The 10,643-nt window shown below is 44.3% G+C and overlaps 1 long non-coding RNA gene across 3 annotated transcripts; it reads left to right on the top strand.

Annotated features, from left to right (window-relative positions):
• Positions 1-6,647: 6,647 nt before the first annotated feature.
• LOC123102831 (uncharacterized) lies at positions 6,648-10,373 on the top strand. Of its 3 annotated transcripts, XR_006449425.1 has the most exons (6): positions 6,648-6,990; positions 7,110-7,254; positions 7,393-7,500; positions 7,693-7,816; positions 9,250-9,421; positions 9,504-10,373. It is a non-coding gene; the product is annotated as an uncharacterized lncRNA (long non-coding RNA). The 3 variants fall into 3 exon arrangements; XR_006449423.1 differs by having other exon boundaries at positions 7,110-7,500; XR_006449424.1 differs by having other exon boundaries at positions 7,110-7,500; positions 7,693-7,826.
• Positions 10,374-10,643: the final 270 nt, after the last annotated feature.

Below are 10,643 nucleotides of genomic sequence, written 5' to 3'. Positions count from 1 at the left end.
TTCCCGTCGGTGACTTTATCAATCTCAAAATGATGTGTCGGTTTCTAGCAAAACCGATGATTGTATGTATGTATGTACATATGAGTGTTTGCCATGTATAGTATTTAAAAAAAAGTTTAGAGGGACGGCTTAGCTAACATATTGCCTAGAAATGATACTAGTAACAGTTAAGACAAAACAAATAAGAGTGACCTGATACGGCATGCCCAACCGATAACTTGTGAGCATCACAAGTCCAAGTTGCTAGATGATGTTGTCATGGCTTACGACATGATTTTGAATAACCAAACCACAAAACAAGTTGTTAATTTACAAGTGTGAAGTTCCGAACAAGGCACCAAGACATCATCGTCAAACATATGGCAGCCCCAGCACGTAAAACGACAATGATCGCGAACCAAGCTGTGGTTGGATGGTTAGGAGGACATTGGTATCTCCGGTCCACCAGGGTTCAAGTCCTGGTGCTAGCATTTATCCTAGATTTATTTCAGAATTTTCGGTAATCGCGTTCAGCGGGAGAAGTCGTTCCCGTCGACTACGAGGCGTCTACGTGACTTCGTAAAATCTCAAGACGATATGCCGGCTCAGTCTCTTGGAGGACATTTTTTTTTGATTAGGAGCTTGGATATTAATTAAATTATGGTCTCGCTATTACCTTGGTTCTTGGAATCCTTATATTCACTCTTTCGTCTAAAGGGACATGCTTAAAACATTAACCACCTGATGCACTCAACGGTGAATAATTATTAGATATGATGTATTAAGAAATTCTAAAGGTTTGGAATTAGATATTTTTTGCTTACCTCATTTCATCAATGGAATTTTTTAGCCTTAGTTAGGATTATACTTCTACAATTTATTAACCACGAAATAATCTGATTCAGCTCTCTCCTGAAGCCATGGCGATTTGAGGAAATTATGAATCGATTCGGCTCTCTTCCTCTTCTTGTCTACGAAAGCACAAACAAGTAATTGGAAACGTTATAATTGATTCTTAATGCCCCTGTGTGATTATACTTCTATACTTTGTTAAGGCACGAACAAACTTTTTTTTTGCGGGAAACTTTCGATCTATTCATCTCCGATCATGGCAGTACAACAAACACAAGAAATGATAAAATTACAACTAGATTCGTAGACCACCTAGCGACGACTATAAACTGGAGCGAGCTGAAGGCCCGCCGCCATTATCGCCCCTCCCTCGCCAAAGCCGGGCAGAACATGTTGTAGAAGACAGTCGGGAAGTCGTCGTGCTAAGGTCCCATAGGACCAACACACCAGACGCCGATGAAGAAAAGCTTAGGTCAGAAGGATCCAACTTGAAGACACATGAACAAAGACAAAGAAAGACCGGATGCGATCGGATCCACCAAAGACAACCACCGACTGTATTCCGTGAGATCCGCCAGAGATACACCTCCACGCGCCCTCCGACGATGCTAGACACACCACCGGAACGGGAGCTAGGTGAGGAGAATCATATTCCATCTTCAAGAAGCCGTCGCCGTCTCGTCTTCCTGAGCAGGACACAACTCTAACAAACTTGAAGAAGCACCTAAAACGGAGCCCTCCCGCCAGCAAGGACCAGGATCCAACGCGCACTCATGGCCCAAGAGCCACAAAAGATGTGGCAGACCGGCGGCGCCGCCAACAGGAGGCAAAAACACCAAGCTGCCTTTTCGTAATATTTGTTCATTTTGTTCTATACGCGCCATCATAATATCGTAGGGTGGAGCTAGAGGTGGTCAATGTGGAGTCGAAGAGAGGGATTGATGGATTTGATGGGCACTGTGATTTGTCATCGTAACAATGAATGTTCAATACCTTTATGCTTGTTGTACGATGTTAGTTCAAAAGAACAGTGAGTACCCCGTAGTCACTATATTATTACAAGTTGCTCCTTTATTCACTCAATGCTAACACTTGGTAGTAAAATAAGTTGTGGGTACATGATTGTTTTCAGCCCTTGACTCCTTCAAATCAATAAAAATAATTGTTTGTACATGATTGTTTTCGTCCTTGACGCATTCAAATCTATATAAAAATGATATGTTGGAAAATGATTGTTTTCGGCCCTTGACGCCTTCAAACCAATAAGAAAAGAATGGTTGGTACATGACTGTTTTCAGTCCTTGGCGCATTTGTATAGATTATGTATACCGACGTGGTCAGTCTTGGTCATCGGCCAGTTTTAATTTAATGCTATTTTTAAATTCTTATGTTGCATGTTCATGAATATCATACTTCCTCTGACACTTATTTTAGATCGGATGAAGTACTAACTAAAGAGTATGTTCTTATGTAAATTAAACATAACAGTTGGTGCACGACGATTTTTAGTCTTGGCGCATTCTTATCGATCATATGAATGCATGCTATCGGTCTTGGTCGCCGGTCGGCCTAATTTTGAAATCTTATGTTGCATGATCAATGAATATACATACATGTTCTAGTTAAAGAGCCCCTTCTTAAGTAAATTAACTGGTGGGGTAACATATGGCTTCCCTCTTGCCTGTATTTATACTTGAGCCCTCCGTGGTCATAGCATTAACGAGCATCCCATTTGCCATTTAGCTTCTCTCAAATTTGGCCATCCGAGATACATCCTTGAAGCTAGCAACTAGCAGCTCAGGTAAAGACATATGTTTACTTCATGTACATTAAATGCTTTTGTTTTATACCTCTCTCTGTGTGCGCGTGTGATACAATTCTATTGTTTCCATACATTGTAATTTTTCATGAGGCTTTTCTGTCGTTCCGTATTCTAACTCCTGTTTAGGCAGACTTCCTACGGCACGCCCCTGCTAACATGGACCAACTTTTGCTCTCATCGGGGAATTTTTTTTGTCTCTTTTTCCATGAATTTTGAGGGAATGCAGATCAGCCATTATTTTGCTAATTATACAGCTTTAGTTAGTGCGTGGACCTAATAAAGTTATTACACAATTTTAAGTTCTTCACCAGAAAATGAGATAATAAAAAAAGGTTGTTCTCTCTTTGCATCTTGAGCTTGTACAAGGATTGTTGATTCAAGTTCATAAACTTGGATTTCTCTCCTCATTTATTCTCCGCCACATCATCACATATCCTATCTGGCACCACAACAACTATTGGAGTTTCCCAAAAGCTGCTCATTGTGGGGGTATCGTCCACTAGTATTATTCATAGAATACTATTGTATAATACTACCTTCATAGTGGATAGTATCATGTGTTGATATTTTAGATGTGTTTATTTGTTGTTTTGCGTGACACGTAATAACCTATTACTCCCTCTATTCCAAAATATAGTGCTTGCTCTATTTCCGTGCTTCAACTTTGACCATAAATTTAACCAACGAGACCGACTACGTCGGGAGCAAAAGTTATACCAATGAATTCGTATTCAAAAAAAGTTTTCAATTATATAATTTTTTCTCCCGTCGCAATCGGTCTCGTTGGTTAAATTTATGGTCAAAGTTGGATCTCGGGAAGTGCGTGCGTACGTACTATATTTTGGTATTGAGGGAGTATTCATTACGATACGGTATGATGAGAAGATACTAGTATTGCTCCTTCCTAGGTTAATACTATGTCATGTCAGCAATATCCACTGTGAGGTCTAAGATAGAAGCTCGTATTGCCATTCTATTTTTCTTCACCAAGATATTCTCCTCCACAAAACAACACGTGCAAGCACAAGAGGAGTCAATTAGAAGTTGGTCTAGAAGCCAAGTACCCCGAGAAAAATTGAAGAGCCCTGGGACGCTCATACCAAATGTGAAGCCCAACCCATAGCCCACCCCTTGTGCAGAGGCAAGAAAGCCAGCACAACCAAAGAAGCAAAATACTAAGCTATATTTGATGTTGTAGATATTAGCATATTTTAGTATGACAAACTTGGTCAAATATAGGAAGTGTGCCTTAGGAGAAGCCTAGAATTTCAAATATTTTGAAACATACATATAGAGTACATACTAAATGTTGACCATGCATCCGATGCACGCCCTGCAGGATGGAATCTGAAATTGTGTCCGTGGACTTTGACCTCAATGCGGTGGGTGGTTACGAAAGATTTATCGACATGTTCCGTGACAAGCTCGCCCGCCACCGACAACGAGACGAGTACATCGCTATGCACGGTCCTTGGCTCGTGGATCATCCTTTACTCCCCGAGCAACGAACGCCTAAGCCGGCGAGGTGGATGCACATTAATCTGACAGAGAAGGATGCAAACACAGGTGATGTAAGAAGGACAACTGTGATTGTCCGGGACGACAATGTGTTTGTCGTGGGCTTCCAGAACCGCAACAGAGACTACTTCGAGTTTGGCATCGACAATAGGAGCACGCACATTATTCCGGAACCCGATCATCTAAACAATGATCAGGAACCGGCCAAGTTGTTTTTCCTAGGGTGCGATGCAGATTACCCAGATCTGGTTGGATGCAAGGGAAATTTGGCGGACTTGGATCTTGGAAAGGAAGCCATGACACGCGCAGTGCGTACGCTCTGGGCATATACAAACATAAAGGGGCCAGCTGATACGGCCACAAGGAAGGATTTGGCACGCGTGTGCGTCGTCATCGCCGAGTCTGCACGGATGGCTTCACACTTCGATACGGTGAGAACTGGTTGGAACACCCAAGGCAGCAGAATCAACCTGACACAGGTACGATACGTAGACACATGGAGCAAAATGTCACGCGCGCTGATCAAGTGTGCCAAGGAAAATCTTGAAAATCTGAGGACACATCCCGCATTCGATGTACTTCACCTGCTGCTTAACTCACCTGGTGCTCAGCGTAAACAACGAAAACAGCAAGATCGGCAAGAGCAGTCGCCGGTGACGCCTGAGGGTGGTGGCCCAAGTCAGGAGCAGCCGGGCAGTGGTCCCCGGCTGCAGCCACCTGCATCCCGGGGCGGCGCCGGAACCCAGCAGCACGGGCGGAGGGCCGGCAAGTCGGTCAGCACTCGGCCCCTAGTGGAGGTGTACCGCGTGAAACCTGTTGGGGGTACTACCATCAGCACCATCGTCGTCTTCGACGGGAAACGCGGCCAGATCATCTACAAGCACGACGAACATGACGAATCACGGTCTCAGGTATGAATTACGATCTACTCCCTCTGTTCACAAATATAAGATGTTTATAAAAAATTTCTGAATCAGGTGTATATGTATGCATATATTAATATGTTGCTTCACTCTTTTAGTCTGTATATATACATATTTCTTAACGGATGGAGTATTTTGTTTACGTGTGTTGTTGTTCTATAAGATATGTGGTTTCCTTCGGTTAATTGAAATCAAAATAGAAGTGGGAGCTCTCTTTATATTAGAAAAAACAATGTCTTCGTGTATCAGCCTAGCTAGGACATTGGAATGGTCTATAACCAATGTCAGCTTGTGGTTTGCTTTTCAATAACATGTTGTAGATCTCAGGCTCCTGGGCATCTTCTTATCTAGCCATCCATTTCTGCATCGTAATCCGTGCAAGAAGTTGTGTCTTTTTTGTTTCTCCCGTATAAAACAACATGTGAACTTCAAACTTTGCAGCACAACAAAACATTCTAACTAGAATCTGGGAAAATAAATTCGAATTTTTTTGTGCATCATAAATATGAATTGCTTTTTGGCATCCAGGGAACTTCAACTGCGGACCATGCTATTTATAGGGACAGCTTGGTACTCACTGGACCATACAGAGCCATCTCGGCCGACGGGAGCTTCGTCGTTAAAGTGGACGGCATCCTCGGAACGGACTCTTCATCCAGCCAATTCGTCAGTGCCGACATGTTCTGGGATGGCTACGCCGAAGACGTGGTGTACAACAGGGTCGTGACGACCTACCCCGCCATCAGCACAAACCCCAGCCACCCCCTCGCATCTGTGACCTACGCGGTGTGGAGCGACGCCGTGGAGGCCACCGTGGAGGTCAACCTGCTCCTCCATCATGCCGGCATCACCCACGTCTACGGCGAGATCACCTCGTTGTGCCAGACAACGGAAAGCAGGGTGCTGCTCTTCATGCGTAAAGAGTACGAGAAAGTGGAGCTCGTCCCCTCGCCTGATGGCTCCTCCATGGTTCCACTTCAACTAGGGAGGTCCGTGGTCGCGGTGCCAATGCAATTGCAAACAGACAAGTCGCGCTTGCGGGTTTATGTGCGGCTTCATGCCATGACTCCACCTCCACGTCCAAGCAATGGTGAGGCCACTGTCGTCGATCTTGCAGGCGATATCGACTTCTACTTTGACACACATACGGGGGAGATTCGTGTTATGATCTTTGATGGCATTTTCGTGCCTCTAGCTAGTTCCCACCCGCCTGTTGGTTCTACGAGCACCGAGCTAACCAGTGTGCCGCAATGCAAGGTCCAAGTGAACATCACCTCGCCGGGTTTCCATGTTGCCCTTCCCAAGCCCGAGCCGATGGTCCCGATCGTGAGCAGTCAGGACGCATGAGCGACCACTCGCCTAGCTGCTAGTTTCCTCCTTTGTGATTTTCTCGACACACGACATTTTCATTCAATCTTTCCCTACTAATAAAGCACGGAGTGCTTCTGGTCGTACGTCGTCGGCGTTTTTGCGAAAAAGCCCCTCTATTTCTTTGAAATTAACCCGCAGTCCAAAAATAAATGAGAAAAAACGATTCGATGTAACTACCAAACGAATCCTCCGCCTCCTCCCCTGCTCTCGCCATCGCCCGCAGAGCTCCACCCAATCCCTCGCTCGCTCAGTGAGATCCAAGGCGGCCGCGTCGGCTGGGAGCGGACCCACGCGGGAGGAGGAGTTCGGCGAGCATGAGCTGGAGGTGGCAGCCATTCTCGCGGACCTGTCGTCCATCGTGCGGGCCAGCAGCAGGAGCAGGCGCGGCCGGAGATCCCCTCGTGGAGCCGGCGCCGGCCGAGGAAGGCCCTAGCGGCTCCGCCGGCCAAGAAGCCCGCGGCCGATAGCCCGGACACCCTGCTCGCCTTCCTCGACGACGACGAGGCGGCGGCAGCGCATGACAAGGTGAGCCGCCGGGCGCGAGATCTGCACCCGCCCGCCTCCCTCCGCCAATTCGGCCTGCTTCGATTACAATTTCTTGCTGCTCGTTGACGTGTTCCTCCTCTCCCTCTGCCTCCGCTCAGTCGGCGCAGGAGCAGCGCGGCGATTTTGACGAGTAGGAGATGGAGCGCGTCACAAGCACCTTGGCTGCACCCTGAGGTTATCCATCAGGCAAACTGTCATCGCACTGTCGTTCACGATGCTGCTCCCAAGCCTCCCGACGAGATTGTGCGAGTTGCAACTTACATGACGCAGATTCTTTTGCTATACTTCGGAAGCTGGCAATAGCAGCGGCAACGTCGACGCAGCCACGGGCTGGACAAAACTTGATTAGCTTATTACTGCATCAATAATTTGTGCCTGTAGGACTCTTTCACAAATCATGTCAACGAGACTAGCAATTTGAAGAGGCTGCTGCACATGATATGAAGATATTGGCATATACAGTCCCAAACATAAGTTTCAAAATAGCAGGTCCGTTGTAGCAGTGAATTTTCCTAATGTACTGTAACCTCATTTGCATCTACCTAACCTTTCATCTTCAATTTTTGTATGCATCTGGGCCCAAGTAGTTAAATAGTACATTAGTGTAGACAAAGAAGAGTTGAGCTTCCAGTACGCCATTATAACCACCTTTCCTAACTAGCTCTCTCTGGTTGGTTGAAGGTGTGGAGTTTAGCCCTGTTCCGCTGTATGGAAAGCCATGACCTCCACATAGATGATGCAAGAGGAAACAAGCTAGACTCACAACTTTGGTTTTCAGGCATCTTCACCAACAAATATTACCCTGGTACTGACAGGTTGTTAGTATTATATAAGTATACTTGTTCAGCCTTTCCATGTGCTGGTCTGAATATCTAAACAAGGAAGCAGGCTCAGTTGCTCACCAACCTACTATTGCTGCCAACAAGTAGCCAGAAGCCCATAGAAGACATTTGCATTGATCACAGAAAAATGAAGATCACAGAAAAATGAAGTATAGAATTTGTAGGACATTGTCATCCTAATCTGGTTCCCACATATTCAAGATGTGGAGATTAGATATTTGCTCCAACAAAGCCATGACCTTCAATTTTGTTGTTAATTTAACAGCTGTTTTGATTGTGCCGATCGATCGGCTTATAAGAGCCAATTTGGTTTCTTGTGAACTAGAGCATCCTATTTTTCATGATTATATTAAGAGCTTCCTATTTTTCATGATTATATTAAGAACTCACAGATCTCCTTCACAGCCACACCTAACCTGCACATCATCTAGATTCAAGAGAGCCCTACTACTGCATCCACCCTAAAATCAATGTAAAAACAAGGGAAGTTCTAACCCGATATCTCCGTCTCCTGTGAACAAATTTTAAGCCCGATTGATGGCAAGTGCATTGCATGTGTAAGTAATCTGGGTTGAACGTACTTGAGGTCTTCCATCACTTTTATTACTTGAATAGAAATAGTGCACATTGCACGAACTACCCATTAATGGGCAACTGATATATATGATGCTTGGTTCATAATAGCTACTTCAGGTTATCCCTTCTGCTATATTTTTCGTACTCCCTACTTTTGTGAGATCTGAACTGGTAGAGAAAACAGACCGGGATATTCGGTTCCTACCTAGAGATGCAGTGAGGACTTACTGTATTGATTAGTCATTTGAAGAGTTAACTAGAAAGCATTTAGTATGTCTTCAGTTATGTTGTCGTGGGCTGTGCACACGATTCACAGACAAAAAAACAGCACCGTGCATTGTTTTTTTACATGCATGCAGCATGTGCAACAAATTTTCTACTATGGACTAAAAACAATCACCAACTAGCTGAATCAACGGACACTCTATGGGAAGAAGAACAAGCATACTAAATAACGCGAAGCAGAGTAATTCCAAGATATTTTGAGAATTCATTGCAGTGGACTGTGTTGTGATTCGATTTTTCTTAACCTTGATAATATTGTCTTGGATTTGAAATGATGGTATACATTTATTCTTCTTCTTTTGAATAAATGTGAAGACCAAACTTAGAAAATTGTACCGGTTGTGATTTCAATCAAGTTTGAGGCTTCTGTCAAATATAATTATGTTCCCTGCTGATTATAATTTTGTTCACGTAGATGCATGAAGTTTCTTGTTCGTTTTATTTGGAAATAATCTCGATTTATTCTACCGTCTTGATCTTTAAGCGACATTTTTCTCCTGACACTGTTCGCTGGTCACTGTGGTGAACCGAACAGCAAATCAAGGACTTTAGAGCCTGGTCGCAGACCTCACGGAGCACCAACGATAGCCTCAAGGTGATTCAGCAGAGCAAGGTGATGAGTACTCAGCTGGCTGGCCAATATCAATGATCTTATCGGCCGGCAAAGCGGAGACGGACGACCACGGTCCCGACCTTGCCAGCAGGCGGTGAGTCTTCTCCCTCTAAAACCTGATCGTGGATGCCCGACTAAGTCCGCTGAAACCTTTTTCACTTTGTCGCCGTGGATAGGAGACAATAAATGGGATCAAGGGAAGTTGGTCGGGCTCCAGCGGCACATGCTTACCACTGCTGACTGTTGCCGGGAAAGGTATGTTGGTTTGATTCTTTCAAGATCCCAAACTAAAACAAGTCACCTGTGACATTTGAATGATGCAAAGGTTTGTTGTCTCTTCCCAAGAAATTGTGTGCAGAGAAGCTGCCTTGATTTTACATGTTGAACCTATTTTTGCATAATCAAACACTGACGATAAGAGAGATGAATGTGCAGTATGCTAAATTTGGGTATCCAATTGCAAAAGAATTGGATTATTATTTACATTAGAAGCCAGGTTATCACTATGTATTTTAAATTGATCGCTCATGGACCGCTCAATTGGCCATAAACACAACATAATTCGATCCCTCCCTTCAAATTGGCAACTAAAGGGAAGGTGAGTTAAAATGTCTCAGCCCCTGTGACCTGGCTGGTTATGTTTATATTACATCCAATATTATGTGTACTCATTTGATCTAAGGTTATTTTTAATAACTTGTTTTTTTTGTCACGAACAAATCGATGAACCGGCGGTCCAACCGGTGACAGACGCAACGGTTCAGTTGCCCGTTCGGTTTTAAAAAATATAGCCCGATGGCCATGGTGGAAGAACACAACATGAAGTGCTTTGTATCCCGAGAACGACGAGGAGACATGAGCAGCCGGTGGCAGTGCTTCGCACTTCGAGCAGTAGGGATACTTGATCATAGGGAAAGGGAAGGGAGATGAGTTCGTGCTTGCATGATTTTTAGGGAAAGAGCGTGTGTATTGTACTTCTGTGTGCATGAAGTGTTTTGTTTGGGCCAAGCCCAAATAATGAAAATAAAACACTATCTCTAAAACTATTCAAATCCTTTTGCATTTATTATCTTCTGCAAATTCTAAATAAAATTTTGGTTTAGTTATTAAGCTTTTAAATTGTATACAACAATTTCACCGTTTGTATATACCACTCAGAACACATCCATCACTTCTCTTCCACCCGGTGATAGTGATAAGTCGAAGGAGGTGCCATAGAAGGACATGACTGACTTTCTCAACTCAATACTACATGGTCCAAACACCAACAATTCTTTTTTTTACCCGATGATAGTGATAAGTCGAAGGAGGTGCCA

This window comes from Triticum aestivum, chromosome 1B (genome assembly GCF_018294505.1).
Source record: "Triticum aestivum cultivar Chinese Spring chromosome 1B, IWGSC CS RefSeq v2.1, whole genome shotgun sequence".
NCBI classification, from domain to species: domain Eukaryota; kingdom Viridiplantae; phylum Streptophyta; class Magnoliopsida; order Poales; family Poaceae; genus Triticum; species Triticum aestivum.
Note: the sequence above shows the minus strand (reverse complement) of the source record. Positions and strands in the feature narration are given on the sequence as shown.